General features: G+C 43.5%; 2 long non-coding RNA genes across 2 annotated transcripts; one reads left to right on the top strand and one right to left on the bottom strand.

The window, feature by feature from the left end:
- Window positions 1-12,003: 12,003 nt before the first annotated feature.
- Window positions 12,004-13,971, top strand: LOC310667956. Its single transcript, XR_014506480.1, has 2 exons — window positions 12,004-13,430; window positions 13,607-13,971. It is a non-coding gene; the product is annotated as an uncharacterized lncRNA (long non-coding RNA).
- Window positions 13,972-21,254: 7,283 nt separating this feature from the next.
- Window positions 21,255-22,358, bottom strand: LOC310668178. Its single transcript, XR_014506646.1, has 2 exons — window positions 21,605-22,358; window positions 21,255-21,347 (listed from the first exon to the last, which is right to left on the bottom strand). It is a non-coding gene; the product is annotated as an uncharacterized lncRNA (long non-coding RNA).
- Window positions 22,359-22,572: the final 214 nt, after the last annotated feature.

Below are 22,572 nucleotides of genomic sequence, written 5' to 3' on the forward strand. Positions count from 1 at the left end.
TGGGAGAGGAGGGACCTGGGAGAGGAGGAGAAAGAAAGAGGCGAGGAGAAGATCCGCCCCGCCCGGCGCCTCCCCAGCAACCGGCTCCCTTGGGAGTTCAAGAGACGCGCGGGACTCCGCGTAGCAGAGGGCGGGGGGCAGGTGGAGGCGCAGCAAACACAGCCAAAGTTTTTTGGGGAGCGCATAGGAGCCAACTCCTAGGGGCCGAAGCCCCCAATAAAATATTTGGGCGCCCCCAAATTTAATGGGTATTGCCATTCAAATAGTGCGTGCCCGCTGTGTCATGTGATTGATAGTATGGGGCGGGGCTTACCTCGCCCCGCCCCCATGTTTCATTCAAGTTGGCACCCCTGTTTGTTGCTTCCTACGTAGCACCCTTTTGGGAAACTTCGTCTTTTTTGTGTGAAAAAAGCTGCTTTACCTTTGCCACAAAATTGCAGAGTTGGAAGAGACCCCCCAGGGTCAGCTAGACCCATGCAATGAAGGAATCGTGCCCACAGCTGGCTCTGGGTGGGCTCGAACCAGCAACCTTCTGGTTCAGAACAAGACAGCAAGGGACCCCAGCGCCTAGGAGTTGTTTCATGTGCACTGACCCATGGTGCACTTTGCATGCAGCCCCCTGATCTGCCACAGCTTGGGGTGGGGTGGAGGGCTGCTTTGAGCAACTGAGGATAGTTGCACTTAGAATTATATAATTGTAGGGCTGAAAGGAACTTGCAGTGCAGGTATCTTTCAACCAGCCTGGGGCTTGAACCCACAATCCTGAGATTAAGAGTCTCATGCTCTTACTGACTGAGCTATCCCACTGTCCTAATCCCTGTAGAGTTGTCATTTTCTCCTCTCCAACAACCCACACCTCCAGGTTCCAGGACTTCTTTCTTTGCAGCCTGTGCAGAAGAGCAATCCAGAGCCCCAGGAGAAAGTTGCAGTTGTTACATGGACTTGGGCACTCAGCTGCTTGGGCTGCGTACACAGTCCCATTTTCGCCCCTTCCAGCGCACTCCCACCGCTGGCATTTGAAGCCGAGTACACACGGCGAACAGCCACAATCCATAGGCATCTTGTACTTCCTTGAGAAGCGCTGCTGTTTGATGCACTTTCACTTAATCCATCTTCCACCAGGCAGCTGTTGCACATCCGCAGATGACAACCAACCTTGGAGAGGTTGCGGGCCCAAGGTAAAGTCAGATTATGTGCATCAGTTGAAGACATCCCTGCCTCCTCTCTAGTTCATAGGCAACATGAAAACGCAACTTGAAATGCAGCCGGCAGGCAAGCAGGGGTTGGGGGTGGGGGGGTGGGACAACATCACTGCATTTTAAGCACTAATGTGCACATAGGCCACTCGTCGTCTCCCCATTTGTAAAACAGGATTTGATATTTTTCAAAGCAGAAAGTTAAAAGGTGTTACGAAATGATATATAGTGTTTTCCCTATAGTGTTCAGTGTCTTAGGAGTTTTGGGGGATTTTTCCAGTTGAGACATCTGGCATCAAACCAATTTTGAGCCTTCCCAACAGGAGTATTATGGAAGTAATAGGAAATGATTAGAGGAAGATCATTGCCTTAGAGAGCCTAAATTGAGGACAACCTTCTTCAAGGGCACAACTTACTGAGAACAAGCCTCTCCTGTTAAGTCAAGTTCTTGAGAGATTTTGCAGTAGGCTTTGTAGTATTTGCAAGAACTGAATTACACAATGGTTTATTTATTTGCGAGTACATTTCCAAAGTTTCGCCTCTTCGTTTGCTGTCCCTGGCACTTAGCACTACCTCCCCCTTTCCCTTTAAAACAAAGTATGAACAAGCGTATGTAACCTGAAGCGTATGTAACCCGAGGTGCCACTGTACATCTACCCTCATGAGATCCTTCAAGGAAGAACAAGATACAGTGGTACCTCGGGTTACAGACGCTTCAGGTTACATACGCTTCAGGTTACACACTCTGCTAACCCAGAAATAGTGCTTCAGGTTAAGAACTTTGCTTCAGGATGAGAACAGAAATCGTGCTCTGGCAGCGCGGCGGCAGCAGGAGGCCCCATTAGCTAAAGTGGTGCTTCAGGTTAAGAACAGTTTCAGGTTAAGAATGGACCTCAGGAACAAATTAAGTACTTAACCCGAGGTACCACTGTACAGATGCAATAATTAAAATTAGTGAGTGTGCTGCATCTCTCTCAAAATGCACTGAGAGAATCGTAGCAGGAAGAGGTCTTATTGCTATGGTTTCCATCAACAGATACTGGTTTCATGATATTTCCATAATAATTTCAACAACTTCTTCCAGAGCATTTCTCGTTACGTAGCAATGTCAGCTTCTGTGACAACTCTTGTGCACTTTTTGAATTTCTGCCCCACTTTCACTCCTAACTTGAGATGGAAGGATATGTGATTTTCAGTTTTCTTGCTTGCTCATTCCCCCAGTCTTATTATAATCAGTTACCCACATTTCTGCAGCAATTTGTGATTTATTTTTTTTTAATCCTCATGAAAATTCTTCAGCATTTCTGTGATTTCCCCTAGCACATTTTTGTATGCAATGCTGACTAATGTGCATATTGTTTGCAAGCAATTTCTCCTAATACAATCCATTTTTGGTAAGTTATTTTCACTAATATACTCATTTTATGCACATATCTCCCGAACATGAGCATTTTTTTAAGGGCTTTGGTTTGGTTGGAGAATCATAGCGCAAAATTGGGATACATGCTAATTTTGAAAGATAGCTGTCTTGGTTCTACTACTGTACTGGAAGGTGTAAATTTTAGTGGTTCAGCTTTAAAGGTGTACTGAACTGAAATTTGCCCTACTCCTGTTTCTGTAGCCTACAGGACTTGTCATGCAACAGAAGAGCAAAACAAAAAGAAGAAACCATGTGCAGAAATAACTGTAGGAAGCTTTGATAGTTGTAATCATGATAAGCATCTAAAACTAAGTATTGTGTAGTCAATAAAACAAATAGTGCTGCCTGTAGGCTTACAATCTATGAAATAAAAAGATAAAGGAAAGTAGCTCAGTTAATGGACTCTTGAGAGTCCCATGGACTGCAAGAAGATCAAACATATCCATTCTTAAGGAAATCAGCCCTGAGTGCTCACTGGAAGGACCGATCCTGAAGCTGAGGCTCCAATACTTTGGCCACCTCATGAGAAGAGAAGACTCTCTGGAAAAGACCCTGATGTTGGGAAAGATGGAGGGCACAAGGAGAAGGGGACGACAGAGGACGAGATGGTGGGACAGTGTTCTCGAAGCTACCAGCATGAGTTTGACCAAACTGTGGGAGGCAGTGGAAGACAGAAGTGCCTGGCGTGCTCTGGTCCATGAGGTCACGAAGAGTCGGACACAACTAAATGACTAAACAACAACAACAACAACAAAACCTCAGTTAATACCTGGGATAGCTCAGTCAGTAGAGCATAAGACGCTTGATCTCAGGGACGTGGATTTGAGCCCCATTTTGGGCAGAAGATTCCTTAGATGACCCTTGGGGTCCCTTGCAACTGTTCTCTGGAATAAACAGTGGAAGCTGCTCCATTAGGGCAAATGGGGTCCTGCCCCACGGACCTCACTCTGCCTTCATGGAGCTCCCCCCTACCTGCCTGCCTCATACTTACAACCAGTAAGGGGGCACAGGCTGTCGGCTTCTCCCTGCTTGCTCTCAATGTTAGCTGTGTAGAACTCATCAGGAAAGAGGATGAGGGCGAAACTAGAATGTGTTGACTCTGTCTGTGGTTCACTCTGGCACCACCTATTGTTGGCTTCCCCGCCTTCCATTCCACCAGTCCCAATGGGCACCGGCTGCTACTGGGAAAGAAGGGAAACAGACCAGAAGGGGAAATGGCAGAGGTGATGGAGGAGAATTAAAAACCGCCAGCTTAACAACAATGTAATACATTACAATGAGCAGGAGCAAGCAAAGGTGTGTGGGGGGGGGGGAGATATCTGAACCAGTTTAAGACTACAAACCCATAAGCGAAGATGCATGCAACCAAGGCTTTTTTTTTTTTTAAAAAAATGATTTATGGTTTTCAATTTTATACATTTTAATAATTTTACAATCATTTTAACATTTCAAAACTTTACTTCCTTCCCCCTCTTTCAATTTATTTTTAATATTTTCTGAACATCCAAATTAACTTAATTTGCTCATTTATTCATCTTTTTTAAATATATACTCTTATAAAACTGCAGGTTATTACAATAATCCTGCCAATGTTCTTGTCTGTTTACAATTTGTTTGTAAACATTCCATAAACCATTTCCATTCTTTTATAAGAAGTTTGTTATATTGATTTCTTATTTTTCCAGTAAGTTTTGCCATTTCTGCGTATTCTATAAGTTTTGGTTTCCACTCTTCTTTTGCTGGGACTTCTTCTTCTTTCCATTTTGGGGCGAGTAACATTCTTGCCGCTGTAGTCGCATACATGAATAAATTTCTATACAGTTTGGGTAGTTCTGTTCCAATAGTTCCCTATATATGAATTATATTTAACTATTTAATTACTTTACTAACTAAAAGCCAAACCACCCAAGGCTTTTAGTTAGTAAAGTAATTAAATAGTTAAAAAATGGTATCACAACTTGGAACCAGATAGAATTCAAATCTGCTGAGGGGTTTTCCGAATAAAGTCGCTGCCTAGGACTAGGGAAATAAATCTATAAACAGAATTTCCCAGGCTTCCCATGATGAGGTTGGTGGACTAGAACTCCCATCATCCCTGACCATTCGACATCCTGGTTGGTGCTGATGGGAGCTGGAGTCCAGCAACGTCTGAAGGGTGTTGTCTCATCAGCTCCTGATTACCTTTCCGAGCCACACTGAATTTTGGTTAGGGTAAATGGCTGTCACAATATACAGTTGTCTCATACAAGTTGCCTTGTACCTTTGGTGAAAAGGTGTAAGAACTGCAAAAAGCTGTTTGAACCCGGTGGGTAGACAGAACCCTAGAGTGCTCTTCCAATGCAATGCATGAAGAACAGACACATGAAAGTATAGCTCAATATCAGAGCTCACCCTTTGCATATGAGGCTCACCACTTTTCTGAACTGATAAAAGGCTGCTTTATACAAGACAAAATATTTTGAAATCACCACTCATCTCACTTTACTGGCCGAGGTTTCTGAGCAATTTACAACATTCTAAAAAATACATTAAAATAAATAAACGAGAAACCCACATTTTACAGAACAGTTAGATCAGACATCCCCTTATAACATCAGTGCAAATGGAATCACCAATGTATGGGCCCATAAAATCTACTGACCTATCCAAAATAAAAAAATACTATGCACCAGGTACTGTTATGTACTTATAGGCATTCTCACTTCAACAGTTATCTCCTCCCACCAACTTTCAGCAGCCAGAAGCATCATAGCCAGACACTGGAGAGACCTGTCAGGAGTAAGCATGGACCAATGGTACCAAATAGTATGGGAAACAGCCCTACAAGAAAAATTAACCAATAAACTGAAACTGACACGGGGGGGGGGGGGGATAGAAGAAGGCACCTTCACCCCGGTATGGCTCCCCTTTATCACAAACACAGCCCAACAAGACAATGTCAAAAATCCACCAACAGCATACAAATCAATATGGCTAACCTGATCCAAAACACCCACCCATCCCACTCACACATGAAAACAAAAACCACCACAGCCAACCACAAATGAATAACCACACCCTAGGCCAAACCCAACCTCTCTCACCACCAAAGGAACACAAGTGAACAGCAAAGAACCTGCACAAGCAATGCTGACACCAAACCCTACATATAGTAAGTAAAATAAAAACATTACCATCCGACCCCCCACACCCATCCATCTTTCCCCTCCTCCACCTCTTTCCCCCTTTTCTTCCTAATGTCTCAACAAATGAAACAGATTTGTAAAAATGTTACATGGAAAAAAAAAAATGAGAGAGAGACATTGCACACACTTTTCTAAATCAAGAAAATCTTTAATAATAATAATAAAAAAAACCAGTTATCTCCTGAGGATAAGCTTGTGCTAAATGGTAGGGTAAACTCTCACCCTTCCCTGGAGTCCTTCAGGGAGTACCCACAATCCTTGCTATCTCCTAGCAAGCTTAGACATTCCCCACCCTTGCCACTCTCTGCTCTCACTGGGGAGCATCTACAAGGAGCCATTTCACCCCTGCACAATACCAGTAAAAACAACAAGAGATGGTGCATCCTCGGGGTAATTCCAAAGGGTAATCCGCAGGAGCATCACTGGTTATAGGTTCGTGAGCTGGGAGTGTTCCCAGCAAGCCACAGGTGCCTCCAATCAGCTCCTCCAGGTTCTTCCCATGCTCATCACTGCCCAGCCACCTGGGTCTGCAGTCCACCAGCCAAGAGCCCTCTGCTCTTACCCACTTTGGCTCACACCTGAAGCAAGCTGCTGCGAGACTTAAATAGCCAAATGCCCTGGAGGAGGGACTAAACAGCCGACAAACATTCAGGCTGAGCTGGTCCAGGTGGCATCAGTCTGTCCCCGGTTTTCTCTCCCCTTCTGCCTGAAGCAAGATGCAAGGCTTAAGGAGGCAAGGGCTTGGCAGAAGGAACAAACAGCAAAGAAGCATTCAGGCTGAGCTGGTCATGGTAGACTCTCTCCCATAACCCTGGCCCAGTTTTCCACTGTTGTCTGAGGCTGCAAATATTAGGAAATAGTGAGGATGCACAGAATGTCGTCCCATTTTCATTTTCAGATCAAAGCTACAGACTCTACAAGTGCCTGTATTTTCCAGGGACAGTCCCCGATTTATAGAAGCTGTTCCAGTTTATGATTTGATCCCAGAATGTCCTGCTTTTCCTTAAAGGTAAAGGGACCCCTGACCATTAGGTCCAGTCGTGACCGACTCTGGGGTTGTGGCGCTCATCTCGCTTTATTGACCGAGGGTGCCGGCGTACAGCTTCCGGGTCATGAGGCCAGCATGACTAAGCCGCTTCTGCTGAACCAGAGCAGCGCGCGGAAACACCGTTTACCTTCCCGCCGGAGTGGTACCTATTTATCTACTTGCACTTTGAGGTGCTTTTGAACTGCTAGGTTGGCAGGAGCTGGGACCGAGCAACGGGAGCTCACCCCATCGCAGGGATCCGAACCGCCGACCTTCTGATCAGCAAGCCCTAGGCTCTGTGCCACCTGCGTCCCCTTGCTTTTCCTTAGGATGTCTGTTATTTCCATTGGAGAAATGTTGGAGCGTATGGAGTTATGCGACCCAAGGTGATAAATAGGGAAGTTTTCTTATGTTTTTATATATGTCCGAAGCTGCCCAGAGCGGCTGGGGGAACCCAGTAAGATGGGTGGGCGATAAATAAAACTATTATTATTATTATTATTATTATTATTATTATTATTATTATATGTCCCTATTTTTATCAGAGAAAGGTTGGAGGGTACGGAGCTATTGCTTGGATGAGAGATTAGAACTATGTGTCAGACATCCCTTTAATTGTATTCTCTCCATATATCCCTTATTCACTGCCATTGCGAATGCGGAATAAGGGGTCAGAGAGACCATCACAAAGCCAATCAGATTAGATCTGATCGCAATGCTTCATGAATCAGCCAGATGAAAAACACACAATGAACAGCAAGGATAATATCACAACAGCTTGAAGCCAATAAGATTTGGTTTTGTGTTATCAATGTGAGGGTAATCCAGAATTACAGCAATGCTTTCTGAATAGGAAAATTATTTTCAAAGCAATTATTGTTATTACTCATTAAATTTCTATACTGCCCTTCATCTGAGGATCAAAGGGCAGTTTACAATATAAAAACACAAAAATACAGACCATAACAACAAACAAAAGCAATAAACACCCTCCACATGCAGTTTAAAAGGCCATAGATTGTTTAATTAGCCAAAGACCTGGGAGAAGAGGAATGTTTTTGCCTGACACCTAAAGATACAGTATGTACCAAAGGCACCAGCCAAGCCTGCTTGGAGAGAGCACTCACAAGCAATTCCCAAAGGATCATAAACAGGGTGTGAGTGTGTGATGTTTTTATACTGCAAAAAAACCAAACACTCTTTCAGCTTAACTCTGGAAAATATTCAGGATTCACCCAAAAATGAATGCAAAATGACAGCACTGAAATGAGAGTTTGCATTTCAGATGTAAAACTTGCAATCTTTGAATGCTTTTCTATTTTGACATCTCTTTGTTGTTTTGATTTTTGCAGGAAGCAAATGCACGCTCTATACTTGCATGCTGTCTTATACTATCATTTACTAAATAAAATTATATATCAGATGCTGTCAGACACTAATTACTGTTGCATTCCATCTATCGCATACTGTCAGCTGTTAAATATCAAACTCAAACGTAGCATTGTCAAATACAGGTATTCAATATTTGAAAAATATTAGGTGCCGTATTTGGAGAATATTCGAAGAAGATTCAACATTAAAATCTGCAGAGGAGGATTTGGGGGTAACAATTTATTTCATTTCCATGCTTTCAAATTGTCTAATGTGTGTAGTATGTTAAGTTCATGAGCTTCAGCCAATAATAAACGGAACAGGCAACATTAAGTGTCTCTTACTTTATTTGCAGTACTAGCTTGGATGTAATTCTCCAGCTCTTTCTATTCACAAGGTTACCGATTCTGTAAAAGATCACCCTGGAATTTCCTGACACTTGAGAATATAGAACAATATTTTCCCTTTCTCTCTTCAGTACTTCCCCTTTGTTTGTACGACTGCATCACTGCCTGCCTATCTTCCTAAACTTTCAAGGACTAGAGGACAAGCTTTGCTTTTGTCAACATTGCAAGGAAAGGGAGATCCCCAAATTTATATACAAAGAACACATACCAAATGTTCTGAGTTTTTAATTCTGTAAGGGCTGGAGGTGGGAATTTAAACAGCTAGGCTTCAAAAGATGTGGCAGTTGTGTGAGCTTACAGAAGCTCCACTCATGAATTCAATGAGACTGGGGGTGTGGGGGCTGAAATGGGGAGGGGAATGTGTGCAAGGCCCACACCTCAAATCCCATTCAACAGGTCCATTTCTGGCCTTTCTGCATTGTGTGTAAAGGTCTGAAGGGGGATTCCACACTCAAACTAAAAAAACAGAGCTAATGCACGCTGAGATGTTTGGGTGGGATTTGAGGTTGGCAGGAGCAGGGACCGAGTAACGGAAGCTCACCCCGTCGCAGGGATTCGAACTGCCAACCTTCTGATCGGCAAGTCCTAGGCTCTGTGGCTTAACCCACAGCGCCACCCACGTCCCACAGCGCCATGAACAAAGATAGGCGCACAAGAGGAATCGTGTCACAAGAGAGTCATTTTAAGACTCCTGTAAAGTTCCCAAACTGCAACGGTGACAAATTACATCATCTTTTTATTATTGCTAGTGAAGCACAGAATGTGAAGGCCAAGTTGCCCCCAGTTCTCACCTCCTTTCTTGAGGCTGATTCTGACAAACAATTGAGATATTTCCACCTGCCTTCTTCAAACACTAGAACTCGGGCCATCAATCTGACGAACCCGGTTGGCATCTAGTTCAAGCAGAACAAAGAGACGTATTTGGTTGCGCAATGCATAATAAACCTTTGGAATTCATGGCCACAGGATGTTGTGAAGGCCACCAGAGTCAACAGGTGCACAATATGTTTTGAAACCAGGGTGATGGCAGAGATTGTTATAACGAAGGTCCATGGGCTCCCAAGCTCAGTTGAGAGAAGTGGCTTACAGGTTGTCTTGCGATTCCTGTAGTACAGTGGTACCTCAGGTTAAGTACTTAATTAGTTCCGGAGGTCCGTTCTTAACCTGAAACTGTTCTTAACCTGAGGTACCACTTTAGCTAATGGGGCCTCCTGCTGCTGCCGTGCCGCCGGAGCATGATTTCTGTTCTCATCCTAAAGCAAAGTTCTTAACCCGAGGTAATATTTCTGGGTTAGTGGAGTCTGTAACCTGAAACGTATGTAACCTGAAGCATAGGTAACCCGAGGTACCACTGTATTGTTTATCAAATTCTAAGCTAAATGATGAATGTGGAATGTGAAATGAATTGCACAAATGAATGATTCCCTGCCACTTTCATGACAGTCATTTTTTTCTTGGTTGATAACTTTCTTTCTTATTCTGTTTCTCCACATTTAAGAGAAACTTGATATACAGAAGCGTAGCAGCATCTCTCCATAGTGTTTAGATGCTTCCAGATGCCCAATTTGCAAACAGGTCATTGAGATATCACAAACAGGTTGCTTCCAACTTTGTTTAAAAAAAATGTATCAGATTTTTCCCCAGGAAGGGTAAATCCATATTAAATACTGGTGGGAAATATGGGTTTGTATTTTGATGCCAACGATGTCATTTGAGACTCATGGTTCGCTGCTCGGAGAGTTCCCGATCCCACTCCTCAGCTCATAGCTGTCAACCGTCCCTTATTTGGTGGGAAACTCCCTTATCCCAGCGCTGTGTCCCACTGCTGTCCCTTAAATTTCCCGGGTTTCAAAGGAAGCAGCTCCTCTCTCTCCCTCCCTGCCGATCAGGGAGGAGGGAGGCTCCAACTGTGTTGCTTGGCTGCGTTGCTCACCCAATAAGGAGTCTAAGAATGACTGGGGGGTGGAGCTTGCATGCCTTGTGCCAATCAAATCGGCCACGTTGTCTGGGGACTCGCCTTTGCTCAGCACTTCCCAGCGGAGAGGTGACAGTGGTTTTCCTTGCTGCATCCCCTTTGCCAGGTTGCTGCGCTGTAGGAACCACCGCTTGAGGCTTCGTTTGGCTGCTGGCTGGGCTTTCTGCCTTTGGGTCAGAGGGGCCCTTATTTTGGCTGCTGGTCCCTTATTTTCAAGGCTGCTGGTCCCTTATTTTCAAATCTGTAAGGTGACAGCTATGCCTCAGCTACTCCCAGAGGTGTAGGGAAACCTCCTCAGAAATGTCACTGTGCTTATCATAATTCTCCTAACTTCCCTCAACGTTCACACAGCAGGCCATCTAAATTTAGCAGGATTTGGCGGAAAGTTAAGAAATATGCAGTAATTGCTTGAGCGACTCTTGCTGCTTTATTTTGAAAGCTTTCTTCAGAATTCCTACAGGTGCCCTATCTAGCAAGTTGCTCCAGTTTGACATCTCATTAAAGGTAAAATGATTTTTATGGCAGGTCAGCTCCACACAGATAGCCTAGTTCCCACTGAGGTAGTAAAGCTCTAGACGGGCTATACTTTCTCAAGACTTCAGGTATATTTGTATACTGCTCCATACAAAATAAATAAATCCCTGCACACAGAAAACTTAATGTCAAGGATCCAGCCTTTCTTTCTTTATCACGTGCTAGTTTTCTGTGTGAAGGGATTTAAAAAATAAAAATGAGGAGGAGTGTTCAGGCATATAAACCCACACTTGCCATCCGGAGCGGTACAGAACAGACACCTGTTTACCATCTCTGAAAGAACTCTCCATTCCTCTGAAGGGAGGCACCTTGCAGCAACCATCTCCATTTCTCTCTGCCCCTAGGCCATCCTTGATGGGAGGCGAGGTGAGAGGCCTCGAAGCAGAAAGCCCAGAAATTCTCACCGCCTCTCCTGCCCTCTCCCCGGTTCAAGATAAACCCCATGAACTTCTGTGGTCAATAAAGGTTTTTTCGTTTGTTTTGTTTTTACAGTTCAGCGGATAGGAACAGTCTCTCGTTTTCTTTACACAGAAGCAATTTTGGTCATTGTTTGTTAACTAAGGCGGGCACGAGAGGGAAGGGTGACGAGGAATGTAAACTATTCCCCCCTCTCCCAAGCCAATAAGGCAGCGAGAGCAGCACTTGTGCAAACATATATAAGTGGGGTTATGATTGGAAAAGTACCTCCCCATGTATGTGTGTAGGGTGTTAGTGCCACTCATATCTCTGTATATGGCTGGGTGAATGGGTGCAGATGGAATGGGAAGCCAGCCATGCTGACGAATGAGTTCTTTGTTATGTTCCATTGCATACAGTCTCTGTTTTTCACAGAGATACCTGGTTCAGGAGCAGGAAGGGTATAATAGCCAGTCGGCGGTGCCAGACTAAAGAATCACACGGAAACTTCCCCTCAATTTTTATTGATCCCCTGAAAGCCTATGTCCACAATAGGATCATATAAAACTAACAATAAAATAATCAGCAGGTTTGGAAAGATAAGCTTTAGAGATTGCAGAGTATTTTGCATCTCCCACTTTAAAAGAGGTGCGGGTGTGTTGAGCTGATATTCAAACACCAAGTGAAGAATTATTTAATAAATGTGCATGCTAAGTTCCACTTAGATCACTTAGTGCAGTACTCAAAACACACGCCAGATTTGGGTGTATTTTACATCTTTCCTCAGCACCCCAGCAAAATGGCTGGGCTGGGGAACAAACATGAATTATAGACCTGTGCCCTCATAGACCTGTTTCCTTGCAAGTATTCAAGGGCAAATATACAATACAGCACATTTGTCGTATTTCTACTTCTGCCTCTTTTACAGCAGATTTATAGCTCAACCTATTGTTAAAATCATGCCCTGACTCATGAATATTAAACATCATTTTCACATAGTAAAGCTCAAATAGGATCTGTTACAAACACAGACCCTCCAAGCATCCTTATGTTCCAGGGACAATCCTGGGTTTACAGAAGCCATCCTGGTTTCTGATTTGATCACAGACCTGGAATATCCCACTAGTCTAGGTGGAAAGGGCCTTGCAGGGAGCAGCCTTCATGACTCACAGCCGGGCGATGTCCCTCTGGTCTCACTACATCACTAGTACTTTTTAAAAGAGAGTCTAATTTCACATCTTCGTTTGCTTAGGAAACAACACACACACAAAAATGCAGCCTATTTAAATTATGTGGAAAATGGACAAGGTCTCAATGGCAGAGCAACTGGTACCACATGCACACATTAGCAGGGCAAAGACAGGGTGGTCAGTGTCCTCCTTTGGAGAAGACTTGTGTCCATTTGAAGGGCTATCAGAAGGTTAGGATAAGGAGAGGTGGCAGGATAAGGTTAGGATAGGGACGGGTTAAGGACAGATAGCCTTTCTCTGTATGATGTCCTCTGTTTGAATGGCTGTCCATTCCAAACCTGGTTTAAAAGTAAAGGAGGAATGCAGGGGCCCAAGAACTGCCCATCAGCAGCCAGCCCCTTGGCAGAAGACTGAGCACATGCACACAGGCCCTGGTCCTCCCCACTACAGTGAGATGTATCGTATTCCTCTATAAAAATTAGAGGGTGATATCTAACATTAGTCATACTCAAGAGTAAAAGCATGCATCCAGCTAATTCATACTCAGATTCACTGAAACCAATGAGTCTACTTTGTATGACTCAGTAGGGTAATAGTCATTTTTAAATGTGCATCTATATACAGCATTTGCAAATCAGTCTCCTCTTTCTTTCTTTGTTAAAGCCATGTGTCAGTGGCCATTATAAGCAGAGAGGCCAATTTCTGTAATTCAGAGAATCTAGGGAAGCAGTTGCAGTAAGTGCTATTCTTCAGTCTGTGTCTCAGACTGGCTGCACAATGAGGAGTAGTGGGAGGCATCCGTCAGGGAACCCCCAAGGGAGACCCCAGAGGAGGAAGGCTCAGAGCCTGGGGATTGGGAAAGGGACAGTGAGGGGAGGTCAGAGGGAGGAGATTGGGAGGAGGAGCTGGATGCTGAAGGGGAAACAAAGTTTAGTGAGCAGGAAGAACCTGTGGAAGGAAGCAGTTCAGACTCCAAGGCTGAAGCAGAGGAGGGGCGTCAAGAGACTGCTGAGGAATCCAGGGAGTCTCCCTCTCCTGCTGCGACAAGCTCCCCTCCAGCCTTGTCTCCAAGAACGCACAGAATAATGAGGAGAGTGGAACAGAGGCCAAAGATGCTCAGATGCTGTTTGAGACTGCTTGGGAGAGAAGGAGCCTTAGAAGGCAGAGACCTCAGTCCTGACAACTGCTCCACAGGGGCAAGACCTAATGGGAAGTGTCGCTGAGTTGTATGTTCATTTCCTCAAATAAAAGGTTGACTGAGCACTGACAACTGGCCTTGCTTCTTTGTGCTGACCTGCATCTCTCCAGCCCTGGCAGCCTGGCCCTTTGTTTCCCCCCTAATCATGGGAAGTGCAGTTTGACCCTAACTCTGCTTAGAAGGAAGTCCCAGTGATCTGGCCAGTGTGCTTTGGGGGCACGGCTATAACACAGTGGTGGAGAGTGTGTGTTGTAGGGAGGAGGTCACAGATTTCCAGATATGGCTGCTGGAGAAAATCCTTAGAGAGACACTGTCAGTCATTGATACAAAGCCAGATGGGAGCACTGGCCTAATTCAGTTATAAGGCAGCTTCCTTTGTTCCTATGCTTAGGGTTGCAGCCATGAAGCTCAGTTCCACGGATGAATTTGGTGGGGCTTCCTCCCAAGGAAGCATACACAAGATGGCAGCTTTAGGCTTGCAGTCTAGGAGTAGCCACAGTGGCATCATTCATAGAATCATGGAGTTGCAGAGTTGGAAGGGACCCTGAGGGTCATCTAGTCCAACCCTCCTCCATGCAGGAATCTCAAAATACATCCATGACAGGTGACCATCCAACCTCTGCTTCCAAACCTCCAAGGAAGGAGAGTCCACCACCCTCCTAGAGAGTCTGTTCCACTGCCTAACAGCTCTTATTGTCAGAAGGATCTTCCTACACTTAGTCGGAAAGGCCTCTATGGGCATATATGGGCATTGTTGGCAACCGATGCCACACAGCATGGCATTACCCTGGTCCCCTACTCTAAGTAAGTTGATTTGAGAAAAACAAAAAACATGCTTGCTCCTTCACTAACTACAGTCAATCCAGAAATCTCTGAGTGTGGCTGTCACAGGAAACTGTGGTTAGTTTACACATTTGTTGCACATGCAAACAAAAAATTACACATAACACGGAGCAAAATAACATGGTAATCCGAATCTTGGCAGTCTCCCTGAGTGCACTAATATAAACACTGAACCAGATTTACCCCTAATGAAACATTTCTCCCCGTGAGAAATCATCTGTCATGTCACTGACATTTTTCTGCCAGGTATGAAAAGAACTACTGAATAGTCGTGCAAAGAAGCTATCATCTCAAGCAAAACCCTTTCATTGCAGTCACATTATATGTAGTTAGGATATCAAGCTAGACAAGTCAAGTGTGGGCTTATCTGGAATACTACCAGTCAGCCCCCATTTTCAAATGGGCCAGTGGCTGCTAAAATGTTAAAGAAAATACCAGTTTACCATCTTATAGATCAGCCTTCTGCTCTCTCTCAGTGGCAATATTTTCTTTGCCCAATACAAGAAAGAAGTGCACCAAACAAGGCAAATTCCTTTAAAATGAATGATTTTGATTAGGAGAACTTTAAATCTATTGGCAATGGCAAATGAATTAATGACGTCATGCATTACACAACTGTGGTAACAGTGAAATGAAATTTCTTCTGTAATTAGTGGAGCTGTACATCTATTTCAGTCACTCCAAACCCTTCCCATCCACCAACCAGGTATTATATTTCAACAAAGCAATTTTCAATGGGAAGACGGCCAGTATGCTACAAACAGGAGCAATGATTTAAAATTAACCACCACTTCCTTTCTTTTTAAGCCAACTTTTTAAAAAACAAGCACCCAGTCTTCATTCATTCCATCACAGAATGTTCTCTATACATAGGAGTGAGAAGCAACTGCTGTCCTTTCCAACTGCACCCCAGATTACTTTTCCAACTGTACAGCCCATTTGCTTTGCTCCATAGAATTCAATGGGGGCCACTGAGATCCAAGCCAGCCCCTCTTCCCATAGTCTTTCCCTTATTTTCCTGTGCAGGTCATGTTCCTGTAATTTGTACTCCATGAGATTTAGGTGGATTATAAATTCAGTTCCCTTGTATTTCCAGAATGTTTTAATTTGGAAAGAAAATACTCATTTCCCATCAAAGTGACCCCATGTTGAAAATAAAGACATTTGCACCCACTGTATTAATGCTGCAAGGGACTTTTTTATGTGTGGTTATGACCTACTGGTGGCGGAAGGAGCGAGCCACATTCCAGTGAGTGAGCCTGTCCCTGGCTATAGTACTGGTGTTAGCCCTCTCACTGGTCAGAGCTGAAGGAGTTAAGGGGCAGAGGGATTAGGAGAGGGAGGCTGGGAAGATGAAACAGGTTTGAAAAGGCATCTGAAACCAGCTTAAGTTAGATTGCTTTTCAAAACTATTGAGAATTTTATATAGAGTAAATGAAGGGATTTCACTCTTCTGAAATTCATTATTTACAACTTTAAAAAGGGACACAGGTAATTTTCACCTATGATCTCTTTCGTGGTTGATTTCAAATACTGTGCACGTATACCTTAATCAGGTATCTGTCCCTAAAAAGTGTTAGGAGAGGCATTAAATGTTAAATTGAAAGGAAACTGAAGGAAAATATAAGATCAAAGAAGACTTAATCCTAATAACACAGGTACAGTAAATTGTAGACAGATGGTGGACTTTGAGAAAGTACCCCCAAAAAGAGTTTAACCAAGCCAAATTTAAACTGAAAACTCATAAAAATACCAAGATGGAGATTTTAAAGAGAATCGAGAAAATTTAAAAAAAGTGAACAGAAAAAGCCAAGAAAAATTGAAGATAAATGAAGGAATGTGAAAGGGTGGGGGAAATCAAGCTTTATTTACCTTTCAAAATAATTAGTCTTTGGATGAAAAGAAGGCGCACATGGATATGAAGTCCGCTTAAAGAAGAGGGGAATTGAGTAGGGAAAATAGAAGGCTTTTCTTTTAAAAGGCAACTAGAGAAGTCATTTCATGAAGGAAAAGTTTGGGGGTTTTGTTGCTGAAGCTAGAAATGTGCGTGTCGAGAGAGAAAAAGCAAAGAAGACAAGGAGAGGACAAAGCCGTTCCTTCTAATTTCATGTTGGCTCAAGTTGCCTTGGAAGGAGAGAAAGACAGGTAAGTTAACAACTTGCTGAAAAGGCAAATAAATCATTTTGAGGATGAACCTGCTGATGGCGACTGGAGAGTGACTGCTCAGGGACATGGAAAGTCCAGGATCCTGGGGGAAAGTGCTTTCTCTGAAGGAAGTTCCTGAGAGATGTTAGAGTGCTGGATTAGGACCTTGGAGACTCGAGTTCAAATCCTCACTCTGCCATGAAGAGCTCTATCTCTCAGCCTAACCTACCTCACAGCGTTGTTGTGAGGATCAGATGAGGAAGCAGACTAGAACATCAACTCCATTAAGCCTTTCCAGCAGAACCGGCAAGATTACGAAAAGATATGGGAAATGGAGCCCAAAATGGAGCTCAATGGGTAACTATGGAACAGGCCGGGCAAAATTATCCCTGATGCATAACGTGGTTCTCTGGTGATAATAACCAAGGTTTTTGGATTTTATTTTATTTTTGCTAAGCATCTTCTATTTGGCACATAGCTCAGATAACACAAAGCATTGACTTTATACAAAGAAAAATTTGGATCCTCCATCACTGAAGGTGATACCAATTTACCAAAATACCAATTTTAAAACCAGGTCTAGCAGTCAGCTTCCTTTGCCAGTAACTTCCCACCTGGAAACTAGTGCTGTAGTTGAACATAGCACATAGCTCAGACAATTTGCCCCCCCCCCCAACTCAGTGATCTTTTTCCGTTCAATGCTTTGTACTGGTCTCTCCTTTTTAATCACTTTTTCTTCATGAAAAAATGACAGTCAAAATGGCACTCTGTGGCTGAACCACATCTAGGTGAGTATCCCTTGCTTGATTAGGGAGGAAATATTTAGTCAAAATGGAACTCTGTGATTCCTCATTCGTTTTAAGGTTGCGGCAAGACGATTTGCAACCTGTTACAGTAAAGGATTCTTCTGTATCTTCCCATCTTAAATTGGAGTCTTCAACTCTGGAATGTCTCCAATGTGTCTTGCAAGTGGAGGATTCCAGTGGAGGCAGAACGAATGCTTGTAGGTTATAAAGCGGTACTGAAAGGACTGGCCTTTCCAGCAGCAATGACAAGATGATATAATAAATGGGAAACGGAAGTCAAAAGGTAACTATGCAACAGGGCAGGCAAACCTATCTCTGATATGTCATGTGGCTGTGGTAGTAATGACTCTAAAATCATGGCCTATGATTTCATTGACAAATGCGCTAAGGGGGTGGATTAGGCTTCACCCTGACGATCAATGGGGTGACAGATGTCCCAGCCAGACCGCCCTCACATCCTCTTCCCCTGTCACTTCTCACTTTGAGGCGACCATTGCAGCTGAAGGAAGGTAACTGCCAAGTACTCTTGAATATTCAGAGGCGATGACAGGCTCAAATACCTCACAAGTAAACCCTAAACGCTACATCACAACGATAACAGCAATATACTTGTATACATTATGCCTGAAGGACATCTAGGTGAGTATCTCTTGCTTGGCTGGGAAGAAAATTTATATTGTCTTCCTTCTGCAACTCTTTGTGCAAAGACTGTTTCAGGTCACAGGAGAAGGACGATCACACCGCCATGAGCTCACTGGAGAAGAGGTAAGTTATTGATGTAATAATACATAAAATATACTAGTTCCTAAGAAGCTTGCACTTAGCAACATTGGTCATTCAGTCATTCTTTTCAGATGAACTGGGAACTGAAGATGCCAGGTGGCTGCCATTCCTGTTTCCAAGGGAACTTCTACTGTCAAGATGTCACTGCAGAGAAGGCCTTTTCCTGTGTCAGTCCACAATGAGGTACACTTGCGGACGGGACAACACTCTTTCTTTTGTTCCAGATATTCTGTTTTACAGACGTTGCAGAGTTCACTTTGTCTGAGGCAGAGCTGTTTTGTTAACTCCCATGATGCAATGTGAGTAAGAGCTCTTGATACATCAAGTAAAAACCAGCAGTGTATTATTGAGAGAAACATGCATTTTGATTGCGCGGCTTTAGGTAACCTGCTGTTTTTGTTCCTCTGTTTCTGTAGGAGAGAGAAAAGGTGCTGAAGACCCCAGTCTCTTCCAGGTGCATCTCATTAACACCCCCTCTTTACAGTTGTGTCTGAAGAGCCCACAACACTCAGATGAAGCCACCTCCTCCTGCAGAGTCACAGAAGTCATGGTGGATGTATTTTACAAACAAACAAACAAAAAACTCAGAAAAATACCAAGATGGAGATTTTAAAGAGAATCAAGAAAATTAAAAATACTTAACTGGAAATGAAGATAAATGAAGGAAGGGGAGAATAAAATGTTGTTTACCTTTCAAACTGATGAGTCTTTGGATGAAAAGAAGGAGCACATGAAAGGGTACATGGATATGAAGTCCGCTTAAAGAAGAGGGAAAATGAGTAGGGAAAATAGAAGGCATTTCTTTTAAAAGGCGACTAGAGAAGTCATTTCATGAAGGGGAAGTTGGGGTTTTTTGTTGCTGAAGCTAGAAATGTGCGTGTCGAGAGAGAAAAAGCAAAGAAGACAAGGAGAGGACAAAGCCATTCCTTCTAATTTCATGTTGGCTCAAGTTGCCTTGGAAGGAGAGAAAGACAGGTAAGTTAAAAACTTGCTGAAAAGGCAAATAAAGCATTTTGAGGATGAACCTGCTGATGGTGACTGGAGAGTGACTGCTCAGGGACATGGCAAGTCCAGGATCCTGGGGGAAAGTGCTTTCGCCAAAGGAAGTTCATGAGAGTGGCTAGAGTGCTGGATTAGGACCTAGGAGACTCAAGTTGAAATCCTCACTCTGCCATGAAGCGCTCTATCTCTCAGCCTAACCTACCTCACAGGGTTGTTGTGAGGATCAGATGAGGAAGCAGAGTAGAAGATCAACTCCACTAAGCCTTTCCAGCAGAACCTGCAAGATTACAAAAAGATATGGGAAATGGAGCCCAAAAGGTAACTATGGAACAGGCCGGGCAAAATTATCCCTGATGCGTAACGTGGTTCTCTGGTGATAATAACCAAGGTTTTTGGATTTTATTTTATTTTTTGCTAAGCATCTTCTAGGAACACCTAATTGGCACATCTAGGTGAGTATCCCTTGCTTGACTAGGGAGGAAATATCTAGTCAAAATGGAACTCTGTGATTCCTCATTCATTTTAAAGTTGCGGCAAGATGATTTGCAACCTGTTACGATAAAGGATTCTTCTGTATCTTCCCATCTTAAATTGGAGTCTTCAACTCTGGAATGTCTCCAATGTGTCTTGCAAGTGGAGGATTCCAGTGGAGGTAGAACGAATGCTTGTAGGTTATAAAGCGGTACTGAAAGGACTGGCCTTTCCAGCAACAACAACAAGATGACATTATAAATGGGAAATGGACGTCAAAAGGTAACTATGCAACAGGACAGGCAAAACTATCACCGATACGTCATGTGGCTGTGGTGGTAGTAATTCTAAAATCATGGCCTATGATTTCATTGACAAATGCGCTAAGGGCGTGGATTAGGCTGTGTCCCTCATCGTTCCATGTGCGTCCCTCCCGAAGCTGCGCGCTCGGTGGAAGAGGATGACCATTCCAGGTAGAAAGAGTGTACAATTCTTCAGTCAAGGGTATACGATTGCTGTGCTCCCCTGGTGGAACCTCTAAACTTTTTGCTAAGCATCTTCCAAGAACGCAATTTAATGCATAGTTCAGACAACACAAAATTCAGCACCTTACTTGGATGTGTCTGGAGTCTTGGAAGCTTGACTACCCTACGTTCTCCAACAATTGGACCCTTGAGCTTGTTTGGAGGTCCTAGCAGGGGAGCGCAGCTATCGTATAGCCTTGACCGAAGAATGGTGCATCTGGGATGGTCATCCTCTTCCACCGAGTGCACAGCTTCAGGAGGGGCACACATGGAGCGGTGAGGAAGGGAGGGGACACCCGCCTAGCCAGCCAGATCGCCCTCACATCCTCTTCGCCTGTCACTTCTCACTTTGAAGAGACCATCGCAGCTAAAGGAAGGTAACTATCAAGTACTCATGAATATTCGGAGGCGATGGCAGGCTCGGATACCTCACAAGTAAACCCTACATCACAATGATAGTAGTAATATAGTTCTATACACTACCACTGAAGGACATTTAGGTGAGTATCCCTAGCTTGGCTAGGGAGAAAATCTCTGTTGTGTTCCGTCTGCAACTCTTTGTGCTAAGACTCTTTCAGGTCGGGGTGACTGAGTCGTCAGAAGAGGCTCTATTCTGCGTCACCGCAATGAGGCCCACCTGCAAGTAGGAGAAGACTTCTTCTTTTGTTCCAGCTCCTCTTTTCTTCAGGCTTCCCAAAGCTCACTGTACCTGTAGTGAGAGTCTGCATTTCGACTCTGCTGTTTTAGGTATGTTCACATTCCACTAAGTGTCCCCCCCCCCCAAGACAATGTTTTTTGTATTGGTCGCTCTTTTTTCTCATTTTCTTTTCTCCTGGTCTCTCCACAGGTCTCTCCAAAGAGCTCTTCTTAACATCTTCAGGTTTTCTTTTTCCTGAGAGAACATTCGCAAATCAATGGCTCATCCAGCTTCAGACAAAAATGGCAGTCAAAATGGTATTCCATTGTTCAAGGATATTTAGGTCAGTACCCATTGCTTGACTAGGGAAGAAATCTCTTATCGTGTTCCATCTGCATCTTTTTTCACTAACATTGTTTTCTGCTGAGACTCTTTCAGGTTGCAGTCCTGACTCGTCAGAAGTGGAAGCCCTTTGCAGCAGATTTATTCATAACTCTCAAGGTTTTTCTTTTTCCTGAGAGAACATTCACAGAATGTTCTCTCAGGTTTTGCTTTTCCCCTTGTTGCATTGCTCAAAAAAAAAGCAAAAGACACTGGTGGTCAGCGCTCCTGGTTCCCAGGACGGGGTTCAAATCCCTGCGGTGTCCATGCTTACTTCCAATGCAACTGCTAACACTCTCTACCCCTCTCTGTCTCTCTCTGTCTGTCTCTCTATCCCTCTCTATCCCACACTGCCCAAATAATGATTGGCTCCCTTTTTCTTAAGCCAAAGTATTAGCCTGGGAGGGTGGTGACTTCAGTGACTGAGCTTGATTCTTAACTCCACCATTGCACCAAAGGACAATTTCAAGCACCACCTTCAAGGTTTCCTGGATGGGGTTCAAGTCTCTGCGGTGTCCTTGCTAACTTCCAGTGCAACCATCTATTTGCTCCTATATCCCTCACTTCCCAAAGTATTAGCATGGGAGTATTTTTAGGTGGGGATTTCAGTAAATAAGATTGGTTCTTTAGAGTATACAGTCAAAGCAACATACGGTAATTAACAGCAAACTAAAATATTATCTTAAAGATTTCAAAATAAAACATTACAAAGGAGGTCAACTACAGAATACATATTTAACCCAAACAAAGTTAACAACAAAAAACCCCCAAACATTTCAAAAAAGAAAAAAACATTGCTTGGTGAAGTCAAATATAAAATGCACATTTAAAACAGCATAATTAGCAAGAGAATAAATATTATCATAAGCATGACAGTAAATTATGATAAATGATAAATATTATGATAAATTATAAATATTATCATAAGCATGACATTAAAAAGCAGAGACATCACCTTACCAACAAAGGTCCATATAGTTAAAGCCATGGTTTTCCCAGTAGTGATGTATAGAAGTGAGTGTTAGACCATAAAGAAGGCTGATTGCCAAAGAATTGATGCTTTTGAATTATGGTGCTGGAG

This window comes from Podarcis tiliguerta, assembly GCF_965153285.1.
Source record: "Podarcis tiliguerta genome assembly, chromosome: 17".
Lineage (NCBI taxonomy): Eukaryota > Metazoa > Chordata > Lepidosauria > Squamata > Lacertidae > Podarcis > Podarcis tiliguerta.